Source organism: Mytilus californianus, unplaced genomic scaffold (assembly GCF_021869535.1).
Source record: "Mytilus californianus isolate M0D057914Y unplaced genomic scaffold, xbMytCali1.0.p SCAF_32, whole genome shotgun sequence".
Classification (NCBI taxonomy): domain Eukaryota; kingdom Metazoa; phylum Mollusca; class Bivalvia; order Mytilida; family Mytilidae; genus Mytilus; species Mytilus californianus.
Window position 1 is genome coordinate 362,383 of NW_026262682.1, and position 10,920 is coordinate 373,302.

A 10,920-nucleotide genomic window follows, 5' to 3' on the forward strand; every position below is an offset into this window, starting at 1 on the left:
GACAATAAATCGAAAGCCTGACAGGATTCGACGCATACGCTCGTCCGATAGCCCAGATACTCGTTAAAATAACTATCACTGACTTCCGAATCAGAAAATGATGGATTCGCTGGACTGTTTTCCTTCTGTTCCCATGCCAATGGAGGTTGAGCAATCAAGGCCTCTGCCAAGCTGTGTTTGTAAATGAAAGATGAGGACAAGATGTTTGATAGAGACTATATTCCTTGCATATGTTGTGGGAGATCAATTGAGGAACAAAGGAAACTGCTTTGACAGTGGAACAGCAAGTTTGTATAGCCTTGAGCTTGTGTGCCTCTGAGTGGTTCTTACAATTGATTGGAGATACGATAGGGTACGATAACGCAACTGTATCGAGACCAGTGAATGGTGTAACTTATGCTTAGGTCGATGCTAAAGACAACTTTACCCAGTAGCCAAAAGACGTTAATTAAAAAAAAAACAGAATAAAAATGTGGTTTCAAGACAGGAAAAATTACAAAAAAACCTTTAAGTTGGCACTGAAATGAAAACCTCACCAATAACCGGAACTTCTACAGAAAATTTACAATGTCATCCAACTTCACCACACAGATGTAAGACAACTCGACCTATGATTTTGAGAAAATTTGGACAAAATATATCTCTTTTGTAGATATCAGTGTATCCGCAAAAAGCTGAACACGGGTGTGAAAAATAGCATTGTCTGAAGGAGTGGATTGAGGTATACGACTGAAGCCAACAACATCATAGCAAAAGAGTATTTGGAACAGTATGCAAAGCATTTTGGTTATGACCAGCCAGATGTTCTAGAGATTCATTTGCCTTCAATGTTTTGCAAATAAATTGGTGTTCAAAGATTACAGCCTCCACTGTATAATAAACAAACCCAAAGCAGTGAAGAGGACAAGGCCCCTACAGATATGGAGAATGGATTTTCCAAGTTAGGTAGGTATATTAGTTGTGATTTTATTAGATATCTTGGTGCGATCAGAGGTGTACAGAATTTGAAACCTACAGAAAAAATCCATACAGCCTCAGGAGCAGCCCAAGTGTATGAGGCGCCGTTTTACTATTTATTCCTTATTATTTGATATTAAAAATTCAAAAATAAAATTGCTTTATAAAAAAGCAAAACATAAAGCACAAACGAATGGAAAACAACTGTCATATTCCTGACACACTACAAGCATTCACGTATGTGGGAAATAGATGCTGCAACTTGGTTTCACAGTTTCCTAACAATCTCATTTGTATAACAGTCACATTTAATTCCATTATGTTGCCACACATGTGTGAAAAAAAAGCAAACACATAATAGGTAAAAACATCTAAAATTGGGCAACAGCAGTAAATCTTGAAATATAATCTTAATCAGTGAATAATCAAATAACTGTTTCAACAAAGACCTACAAAATGGCATAAACATAAAATACATATCAAAAAATGAGAGAAAACTTACTTCTATTCTTCAGTGATTTCCACACCAACATTACTATATTTATCATGATATTCTGATGATATCTTCATTTTCGGGTGTTCCAAAAAAACATTTGCGAGCCAGTTTTTCAAGCGCAACAGCATTTTAAACTTCCGTCTTTATAGGTTTATAATTTCGATTGACAATGGCCCCCAAGGGTGACTGGGGAATAGAAGTATGGTCACCATTGGTCTTCCTCCGACCGGCAGTAAAACCCGTGCTAAAGTGGGGCGTCCGTTTGGCTGTGCGGGATGTACAAATTTGCAGCCACGTCCGGTCAGAATGGGGACGTTAAATCCGATGCCTCGTGTAAAGAGAGTGCCACGCTCTTTGCACGTTAAGAACCCTTGCAACAACTCTTAGAGGGGTCCGTAGGTGACCTGTTGCAAGGCTAAATTTCTGTCTCTATCCAATATACCCTCATTTCCCGTGGCAGTCTAAATTTCTCCGACCATAATCCCTTAATCTATTACAGAACCTACCTATTGTATTTATTGTGAACTTGTTCTCGTCCTGAATATGCATGAAATATTTGCCACTGGACGTTAAGCAACCAACAATCAATCAATCTATGTACTTTTTTGACCATATGATTTACACAAATAGCAGTTTCTTGTTTTAGAAGTGTAGCAATTTTAATAAGACTACCGTTGTTGGATGCAAAAGTCGGTTTGTTTAAGGTCCAGGGTAAGAACTGACCCCCCCCCCCCCACCACCTATTTCTACCATTTTTTATTATGATAAAATCAAAGAAAATTAGTTTCAATCCACCTTTCCATGTGAAACTATCTACATCAACCTTAAAGATTTCCAGATTTCAGACAATAATAATAAATTAAGCATAGAAATAAAAATTAAAAACATAAATCCAGGCACGTATCATATTTATTATGCACATAATTTGTTTTTAATATTTACTGCAAATAATAACTCAAAAGAGTCAAAAAGAAAGACACGCAGCTTTGCTTCAAGTTATGATTTTGTAATTATTTTTGTGGTTACGTTGCTGTCTTTTTACTTTATACATCTCCTTTCATTCATGAGCCAAGATAAAAAAATTATTGACAGTTTGTTTCATTTCCAGTGGCAAATATTTCAAACACATTCAGGATGAGAACAAAATAAAAATAGATGTAATAGCTTGGTTCTGTAATAGGGATCGACCGGGGAAAAGGAGGGGAATTTCAACAGTCACAAGCTGAAAATGTGGGTATAATGGATAAGGCATGAATGTTCTCCTTTGCATCAGGCTACCCACGGACCCATAAAAGAGTTGCTGCAAAAATTCCTAACGTGCAGGGAGCGTGGTACTCTCTCTTCACGAGGCCTCAATTCGTCCCTATTCTAACCGGACGTGGTTGTGTATTCACACATCCCGCACAACCAAACGGATGCTCCACTTTGCCAAGGGTTTTACTTGTGGTCTATACCACCAGTCACCTTTGGGGTTCAAGGATGAAGACATGCTACTGTACATGTCTTGTATGTACAGAAAATGAGAATAACACAGGCCTGTATATACGTAACATATATATGTACAGGCACTCTTTCATACATTCAATTCAAAATATGGACTTAAAATATGAACAATTTCATTATATGTTATGAATTTATCTAATTTAATATGGCCATGTTTAGATATTATTATGTTGGTATCTTCTTCTGAAAAAAAATAAAGCTAAATTTCCCTGAATATATTAGACATCCGGACAATTTCCAAAGAGTCTTCATCATTATCAATATTTAGAGTATGGTATCTTCTTGTGTATACTTTGAAGGTCTAACCACAACATTATGACATTTCTTTAAAAACATATCACCTAATTATTGGTCGAAGCTGCAACTAAGGTAGATTGTTAAAAGTCTGCACATGTACATTTGTACCACAACAATGAAGAAGAATAGCATACTTTACCAAAACCAATAAAATTGAGAATGGAAAGTTCAAACGGGGATGGCAAAAGAGACAACAACCCGACCAAAGAGCAGAAAAAAGCCGAAGACTACCAATGGGTCTTCAACACAGTTAGAAAACCTCGCACCCGGAGGCGGGCTTCAGCTGGCCCCCTCAATAATAATATATACTAGTTCATCGAAATGGACGCCACACTAAACTCCAAAGTAACGCTCCCTCTTGTTTTTCAGATACAAATCATTTTAGTTATTTTAAGGATGTCTTTCAATGCCAAATATCGAATATCATTTTATAATATTTTGTTTTATACATACTGTTTTAAAACTGTCCCCTACAACAATATATAGCACTGAATAACCTTTTGAATTAATAGATAGATATTTGTAAATTTTTTTGTAAAATCTTAAATATGTATTGATTTAGACTCTAGAATACTTCAAATTTGTAACCCCCAAGTAAAAAAACTTGTTGAATATATAATAAGATGTTATTTTTTTAAAATATTTAATCGAAATATTACAATGCATGTATTTGAATAAATCCGGCCGTGTGGTGGTGGATGAAAACGACAACTATTTCACATGAAGGAGTCAAACCAGCTAAGAAACTCTTATTCATCTGTAGATTAATCTTTATACATGACACGATATGTGGTTTATAATTATAATTGGCTTAATGTCCAGTGGCAAACATTTCATATATGCTCAATAAGTTAGCAAATCAAATTATTCATTTATTAATGGTCTTCAAAAATAGACGATCGCGGAATGAAGGGCAGGAAATTAAGACTTCAAACGTTATGGCGGGATTGTTAAGTATGTATGTGGATTTGCCGTGCAGAAAGATAAATGCTCTCCGCAAACAAAAGGCTTCAAATTCAAAGTTGACATACTGTTGCTTCGTATTTAATGCATCCGATATACCAAACAGCTAAAGTATAGCCACCTCAATAAGGGTCTTACATCCGAAAAACCTGGGCCAACAATTTCGTTTGAAAAAGGGATAGTATAGCCATGCATATTTTTAATTCAGGTTACAAAATGTTCAAGCTTAGAAACATTACATCTGGGTTAAATACAGCTAGATTCAATAAAACTTTCTTTAATTTATATATAATATATATAATTTGAAAGGAAGATTTTCAGGGATATATAGTTTTAAAAATATTATTATTACGAATGAACGCTGTTACATGTAAATCTAAATCACATTAATATAAACTGTATCGTGGTAAAAAATCTTAATTCAACTTGATATTTATGTTGTTAGATCTTAAACATGTACATGCAACACTTTGACATACGCTTGGTTCAAATAAGTGCAGCAATTTTGAAATTTCGAAATGAATTTAGTGAGTGGTATAGTGTTTTTTTTATTGGAAGCATTTATGTAACTTTCTAAGACCCCGTTTACACTTCTAAAAAAGATCGATCTTTCTTGAGATCGATCTAAAAAAGATCGATCCTTCGTCTAATGTTAACGGGAAAGATCGATCTTCAATCGGGCTTAAAAAGTCCACCTCCAGAGGTGGTTTTAAAAAGATTGATCTTTCTTCAAGTGTAAACGCTAAGATCGATCTCGATCGATCTTTCTTCAAGTGAATGATATATTTAGATATGAAAATAAATATGCGCATGTTCGGCGGCAAAAACACACGTGTTTAAAAACGATGGATGGGAAAAGAATCCGCCGTTTTTGCATCATTCTTCTGAATCGATAAATTCTAGTTCTTTGCTGTAAATCCTAATCTTCAAAGGCATTGACAGTTTGTTTTTAAGTGATAGTCTTCTCGCATTTCTTTGTTTAATGACTTGTGACGTGTGTACCAAAAAGATAATTGTAACTGCATACGAAATTCCAATGATCCAACTATTTTCTCCATAATTTTGCAGTGTGTGATAGTCCGCACGAAATGCACTCTTTATTATTCAATTCTATTTTTACGATTATTTGTTTACGAAATGTAAAGTAATCAGGTCAGACCGGTTCTGTTTATGTTGCATTGTAAACGCACTAGATTAAATAAGATCGATCTCGATCGATCTTGCTTGTGCAAATGTAAACGTGAACTGGTCTTTTTAAGATCGATTTAAGTAAAGATCAGTTCAATTTCATACAAGTGTAATATTTTAAAGAAGACGTGTTTCATGTAGTATGTGTTTTGTGACACAAATTCAATGTTGAATCAAATGCTTATTATAAATATTATACTTGTTTCCTTCAAATTTAATCAATACTGAATGGTAATAACTGAGGATAATCAATAACAACTTTTATAGCCGACCATAGGGTATGGGTTTTTTTTCTCATTGTTGAAGGCCGTACGGTTGCCTATTATTGCTTACATCCACTTCATTTGAACTTTGATGGATAGTTGTCTCTTTGGCAATCATACCACATCTCCTTATTTTTATTTTGTTTGTATCCATATTATTTTAAGATAAAACATGATATTGTTAATTCTTTTTTGCTTGTTTTGCTTATTTTCATTTTAATTTTTCGTTAAATCATTTTGACTTTTCTTTTTCGTCTTGTTTTATGTTTGATTTGTTTTGTTTTTGTTTTTTCTTTTGGAAAAGTGTGGGGGAGGGGGGGGGGGGGGGTATAGTTTATTTTTACAAAACCTGGACCATTCTAATTTTTAAAATAGAAAATGTTTACGTCGCTTGTATTGCATATTTTGTTTGAATTCAATTATAATAATATATTTTTTCTTTAAAGGAAAGTATTAATTGGTTGAGTAAATAGATTATTTATACTTAACTCTTACTATTGCATTACAATTTTTATTAAGTTATGTGAATTCAAGTGTACAGAATATCCTGCACAGAAACTCAAATTTTTTTTTTATAAACAAAGGGAATTAACCCTTATCAGGTATCTATAATGACAATATTTCATGAAGTTAGTTTTCGAGCGAATCTTTGTCGTATTTGTGCAAGTAAATATGTATTCGAATTTATAATCTGATTAATTGACAACAATGGATCGTGAATAACGCAACCATTACGTTCGAGTGTAATTTTTTTAGCAGAAATTGAAAGTTTAACTGACTGCATGATGATGTGAACAGTGAATAAATCTAACGTTACGGCGCTATTTTGGTTTTTTTAATGATGGACCTTACCGCCTTTGACGCACTGGCGCCTCGTCAATTCGTAACACATTTACACAAACTGGACATTTTTGTAAAGATAATATGTTGTAGATTGCGGGGAGCGATGAATCCTTGAAAAATATGTGAACATGGGGTATCTTTTCGGGTGAAAACTCAAAATTTTGTTGATTTTCTTCAAAATTAGACACCTTATTGAGGAAATTGGATTAGGATACCTACAAAATTTTACTGTTCTCAACTTCAGAATGATGCATGCAAAATTTTGATGTCTGTTTACGTTTCTATAAATAGCGCTAGGTCCCGATAGGATATCAAATTGTTGCATATGATAGCGAAAAATAAACGTTGTTGATAATATTACCGATTTTCACATTGTTATGAAATATAGATACAAAAGGGTAAAGTCTATAACTTTTAGCCTAGTTTGATTGATTGATTGTTGGTTGCTTAACGTCCAGTGGCAAATATTTCATGCATATTCAGGACGAGAACAAGTTCACAATAAATACAATAGGTAGGTTCTGTAATAGATTAAGGGATTAAGGTCGGAGAAATTTAGACTGCCACGGGAAATGAGGGTATATTGGATAGGGACAGAAATTTAGCCTTGCAACAGGTCACCTACGGACCCCTCAAAGAGTTGTTGCAAGGGTTCTTAACGTGCAAAGAGCGTGGCACTCTCTTTACACGAGGCATCGGATTTAACGTCCCCATTCTGACCGGACGTGGCTGCAAATTTGTACATCCCGCACAGCCAAACGGACGCCCCACTTTAGCACGGGTTTTACTGCCGGTCGGAGGAAGACCAATGGTGACCATACTTCTATTCCCCAGTCACCCTTGGGGGGTAGCCTAGTTTGAAGAGCTAAAATTCAAGTATCCTGTGATATTTTATTTTTAACTGACATCGAATGAAAACATTTTTTTTTTTGAAATTTTTACCAACGTCGATAACACCAATTATGCATTACGGCAGATATGAGTTTATTGACGTGACGTTCCCACAGAGTCCCTACCTACGGCCCATTCCATCAGCATCATTCCGCATTTCAATGTGATGTACGAGTGGAATATTATTGACAAACCTGATGTGTCTCCAGTGGGGACTATGATATCTGTTAAATGAAATAAATTGGTTATCACTAGATATGATTAATCGACAACTTTTATTATGACACATTTTTAATCCTGTTATCTTGACACATATTTAATCCTGTGTCATAACAAACTTAAGTTAATCCTCTGAAATGAATTTACTTATAAATAGTTACTTGAATTCATTTTAAAATTTATTACAGATAGATCAAAGTTTAATTAAAATGCTACTATATTTTTTCCATATCATTATATTGCAAGTTGAACAATTTTAAGATGCTGAAAATTTGTACCCTCTTATTGAATTATTAACTTACTCAGTACATCCATTTCTTATCTCCATAACCTCCTTCAGTCCGGCTTCTACATAAGTTTCAAACTGAAAACAGGAAATATTTTTTATAATGTTTGCACTTGGTCTATCGAGATTTATGGTTTTCAAACTTAGAAACTTCACTATAATATTCAATTTTTGGCACTTATTCCCTCACGCTTGAATTTTTTATTCGTTTATTGGCGTTTTATTATGGAAAATTACAGATGTTAATATATGTTTAGATTTGGTTAGATGATTTTCTGCAGTTATGGTCCTTGGACTTAAAAACTCACTCAAATAATCACTTTTGCACACGTCTATATTGATTTGATTTGATTTTATAGGAGTTACAGATCAAGTTAGTAGTAGAGCAATGCAGATTACAACGACATGGTTTTGTTAATTGGATGTTAGAATGATGCATGATTGGATAGTGAGTTTTTTTAAACAATGTAGGAAATATTTGTATTGTAACAAATTTTATGAAAATCCTTTTTTTTTATTTTGCTTAAAATGCAAATTTTGAATAATTTAGCAAATCTTATCCAAAATATTATTTATTAATTCACAGTGTGATTCACAAGTTGATTAACAATGCGGTACATAAAATTGCGAATGGAAATGGGGAGTGTGTCAAAGAGACAACAACCCGACCATAGAGGTACATATATTTCTTGTTTATAGAATATGTGCATGCTCAGTAATTCAGTTTCTGTTCAAGCATGAAATTTGGTCATATGGATTGTTTTAAGCCTGGCCCTTTTGACAAAGTATTAGATTTGGTTACGATGCCAGGCTACGGACTGTGTATTGCCAGGCTAGTATGGACTACGTATTGCTATGCAAAACTGTCAGAATGCTTTTTATGTAATGAACTATATCAGTTGAATGAATAAATGCATTGTTAAATTATACATACCATCTCTGCTACAGTCTCTTCACCTACTGTTGATGATCCTTTGATTAACAAATCCATATCATCCAATGTGTACGGAAACGCATTGTCAAAGTCACAAACAAAGTGATATACGGTCAGTGACTGTATATCACATATGAATATACGGTCAATGCAATTTGACTGCGCAAATAGCACAGCTGCAGTATATTTATCAATATTCTGTCAGTACCTGTGCATTAGTTCCTTGAAACAGCCAGTGTGCGTTGTGATTGCTGTTAATAGCTGTGCTGTTCACTTGAAAAAAAAACAACAAACAATGCATTTGTTTAAATCTACATATAATTGGATGTTACACCGTAGAAAATATTTTCTGTGACACATTTTTATCTTTGTAGATTATTTGGTTATTCTTTTATTACAAACTTCAAACATTTTGAATAATAATTCTAAAAAAAAATTGTTATGTTTGTTTTGTTTTTTGTGAACTACCTACATGTGTGTAGGAAATGTCCATGTTAGTATGTATACATTTTTATTTGCAATTGTATATTGCCCATGCAGCCATCGTTTATTGACTTAGATATTTGAATTTTTAAAAATAACCAATACAACTTTAACATATCTTTGTGTAAACAGTTAATTTGTATATCATATTTTTATTTTTGATTACAGTACCTGCATTGTATCTTCATTGGTTGGTATTTTTTTTAAACCTGGGTCTTCTCATTTTCCTTTTAGGAACAACATGTTCTTTCGGGTGGGAGTTTGTTACACTTGGCTGAAAAACAATACCAATTGAAATAGAGGTAATAAGTAAGCAATAATAAGCCAAAATAAAAATATATGTGTGTTTAAGGTTGCATACTTCAAAAAGATATGGTAGGTAGGTCGGTTTTCCAATTTAATTTCTTTTTCATTTTATTTTTTTGTGACATGATTTTGAGCTATGCCCTTTGTTTCATTTCTTGGTTCAATTTGATTATGGGCCGAGTTAAGCCATATTTTTAATGATTGAATTACTTTCCTTTGTTATTGTTTGGAACAAAAATGGCCGCAAAGTGTTTATTTTATCACACCAGTCGCGAATTTTCTTAAAACAGGTATCATATTCACGATTGTGAACACTTAAATGTATCAGAAAATTGATTTATATTATTGGCAAAACTAACTTACACAAGTTCAGTTTATTTTTCACTTTACGATGAAAATAAAATGACTTAGGGTCGGTTGGGTAACCGTAAATAGACATATATTTGTTTTGGCCTTATATGACATTTTATGACTATTTTTATTTTACGCTTTTTAAAACTTGTATTCTAATAACTGGTACAAATATTAGCTATTAGCTATTTGTATTATTGCAATAATCTATATAAAAATGAGTTTTTGTGATCTGGTTGCCTATGAAAAAACTTACCAACAAAATGAAATGACGTACCAATTTCAACTCTTTAGCAAATCAAAATTAAAACTATAGAGAATACATCATGTGCATCTGTTTTTACAAGGTAACATGACTTAAAAATAAAATCTACCTCAAAATGATGTTAATTGAGGTTTTCTTGGTAGTAGAACACCAAAATGTCACCTAACAATATAAATTCAGTGTTGATAATGTGCACTGCAACAGTATGTAAGCATACCGTAAAACATAACAATATATACCTGGTTTTTTTTCAATCTGACACAGATGTAGCACTGAAAGACTGAATTCTCACTGCCTAAATTACTGCTGGTGTAAACACACACTGCATGGAAGGAATTTTCGCAGGTTACACATTTTACCCAGTTTACGAATCCTGTTAATGTTGCCGTATTTTGACATGCCCAACATGTACCTTCAATACTTTCTGCAATGAAGAATCGTTAATCAATTATGGACTTGGGATGAGGTCAATATGTTACATATGGACCTGTTCAGATTAAATTAACCAATTACGAAGTCCAATTGTCAATACAATCTAACAGGTCCATATATAATATATTATTAGAGTGAAAGTTCTTAATTTCTAATTTATATTACATATGTTAATAATGTATTAGGAAAATGGCGTTCAATGTTTTTAAATTGTATTTTTGAAAGAAATAAAACATGTTATTG

The 10,920-nt window shown here is 33.4% G+C and overlaps 2 long non-coding RNA genes across 2 annotated transcripts; one reads left to right on the forward strand and one right to left on the reverse strand.

Moving 5' to 3' along the window:
* Positions 1 to 7,525: 7,525 nt before the first annotated feature.
* Positions 7,526 to 8,912, reverse strand: LOC127736542 (uncharacterized). The gene is made up of 3 exons (XR_007999009.1): positions 8,841 to 8,912; positions 7,923 to 7,984; positions 7,526 to 7,625 (listed from the first exon to the last, which is right to left on the reverse strand). It is a non-coding gene; the product is annotated as an uncharacterized LOC127736542 (long non-coding RNA).
* LOC127736541 (uncharacterized) lies at positions 8,264 to 10,717 on the forward strand. The gene is made up of 3 exons (XR_007999008.1): positions 8,264 to 8,354; positions 9,558 to 9,625; positions 10,510 to 10,717. It is a non-coding gene; the product is annotated as an uncharacterized LOC127736541 (long non-coding RNA).
* The last annotated feature ends 203 nt before the right edge of the window (positions 10,718 to 10,920 follow it).